The following is a 2,862-nucleotide window of genomic DNA, read 5'->3' as shown; positions in this document are numbered from 1 at the left end:
TATATATATATATATATATATATATATATATATATAGAAGCATTTGAAAATGTTACACTAAATGTATGTTAACCATAAACAGAAAATAAATAAATGTATATTAAATGAGATACTTATTATTAATCAAAAATAAATAATGATTGATTTGCGATAGTTTTGGAACTTTTGTATCACAATGACTAAGTTACTTGATAAAGAGAAGGGGAAGAGAATCTTTTTTCGTTGAATAACGAAATATTTGCGTAATACGACACAAAATTGTTCCACGTTACGAGTGTCAATGATACGATATCGGGAGCGAATGAATTTTATTACAGCCGGCGGACGCGTTTAATGCCGAGCAGCTCCGGTGGTGTAAAGGCCTGGATAGGCCAACTCAGCACCCTGATATTTCTTTGAATAGAGATCTGTGTCGTGCGATAGGCTCGTATAAAAGACGGGAGTGAAGACGGAAGGAACTCCACCTCTATCTTGCCCTTTCATTCGCCCGCTCCTCGTCGCCGTAGTTCTAATGTCACTTAGCATATCACCACTCTCCGTTCCTTTAGACTCAAATTTTCACGCTCTGCCTCTTATAGATAACTCCCGTAGCTCTAAACTCGTTAGTAAACCAAACTAATACTCATTGCAAGTGACACCAAGTGTGAAATGAAGTAACACAATCTTGAAACGGAACGTACGCCATCATAATTAAGGTACAAATGTCGAAGTAGATCTCGTTAAACTTTACTTTTACTTGATTTAATATGATTCCATAGCTAAATTTCTATCAGATTATTAAACTAAAATTATACATATAGAATGTATATATAATACCATGACATTGTATAATTATTTAAATTTTCATAACTAAAATAATATATCTCTTCTCTCTGTTAACAATCACAAGAATCGTTTCATTGCCTTAATTAGCTAAATTTTGCTAAATTACACTTGCTAAATTACTATTATAATTATTACTTTTTCTTTTCCAATCTCTTATTATTCGTTACTGTTATACTGTTATTATTTAATTAATTCCCACGTTGCTGGAAAGGGATTAATCCTCTGGGATGCAATAAACGTTTTATGTCTACGTCTACGTCCGATCGGGCGAGGTCGTGTCAGAACCGCGGAATAGCAGCACTGAACTCGACACGAGTAACCCGGGAATAATCCGTCACCATAAAAACCGCGCCTGTTACAAGTCCCAATGGCGAGACGACGAGGACATTAAATCTCGACAACATGAGGCATTGAACTGGATGGACAACACAGTAGAGAAAGTCAACCGCGCGAAGGTATGTATACTGGGAGCGGAACGAAAACCCACGGCAAACTCAATTTTCCGTGTTAACTTGGTCGACGAAGAGATTGCAACGAGAGTCCGGTCTGATCGCTTAATATTCATGGAGGCGTGGCAAGCAGGTTTCAGGTTCCTCTTCGGTCAGCCAAGTGGGTTTATGGTTGTTTCCACTTCGAAACGACTCGTCGCAAATCGGGCGAGTCATATGTGGCGCGTTTCACTCGCGAGAATTCGCACCCCGACAGCCTTTACTTATGTCGACACTCACGAGACTGCGACTGGAGAAGATTTGTTGGGTAAGCCATGGTTGAGTTGAATAAGAAAAAAGCAAAATTAGTTTCTTACTTTTCATTTCAAAGAACTCATCTTCAACACGTAATCAATCGAATGTTTCAGATTAAATGGACAATTTATAGCAATAGGAGATGGCTTTCAAGTTTGCCGGAATGTATCATCGTTGATTGCTGAAAATGCAGGCTAATGACGATTGTTGCAGTAATTCAATTAATCAGTATTGTCAAACAATACGAGATATGACTGGCACAGATTTTGCCAATAACGGCCGATTCTGATTGATTGTCAAAATACCATTTGAAATTATAATACTAACTAAGAGTCGATCCAATTGCGTTTGGTATCGTATTGATGAGATACTTCGCCTGCAATTTGGAACATTCTGTCATGATAACAATAAGATTTCTGTAAAAATAAAAATAGAAACAAGATCATTGAAAATTATTATTAATTCTTTAAAGCTGAAGCCAAAAGTAGCATAAATTCTTATGCTGCGTCTTCTATATATAAGATTCATTTAATTTATACTAATTAAAAAGCATTGATTAATTTTAAGAAACTAAAATAACTCATAAAAAAAGAATGAATATTAAGTATTCTAATAAGAATGATTCAAATTTGCAGATGTAAAATAAAGAAAATTGAATTGTTCGATATTTTAGACAAAGAGATTTATAATTAAGTTGGTCTAATAGACTTATTATTAGCTCTCGATTTTAAATTATAGCTCAAATGTTCAATTAAATTATTTTAAAATTGTCAAAATTTTATTTGGCTCTTGTTCATCTTACAGTTAGTTAAGTAATTTATCTATTGTGTGATAATTGTATGATATAGTGCTTTCGAAATTATACATGTGTGTAAAAATTTTATAATTAAAAAAGGAGAAAAAAAGGAAAATTGTCACTGTAATATTGTCACTTCAAGAGAGACGATTATTGTAAGTCGTTTAGTTAAGACATATATGGTATATAAGCGCATTATGTTTGACTAAAAATCGTCAGATGCGTATTTTACGCTTGAATGTCAAGCAGTGCAGAGCGGATTCTTTTATGTGATTTCCCGTATAAACAGGCATTTTCCATGTAAAACAGGGACATGAGTTGCGTATCAAGCACGCGAAGATATTTGTTGTGTGTTTTGAGAGATGCCGAATTTGCATCGCGAACGCGATCGAAAGAGAGAATACAACTGTTATTAATTCTTAGTACATGATAATTTTCAGTTCTTTATTACACACTATAAGTCATTTGCATCTTGGATTAATTTTTATCACTTTAACA

The sequence above is a fragment of the Atta cephalotes genome (genome assembly GCF_000143395.1).
Source record: "Atta cephalotes unplaced genomic scaffold scaffold00007, whole genome shotgun sequence".
Classification (NCBI taxonomy): Eukaryota; Metazoa; Arthropoda; class Insecta; order Hymenoptera; family Formicidae; genus Atta; species Atta cephalotes.
This window is presented reverse-complemented; position numbering follows the sequence as displayed.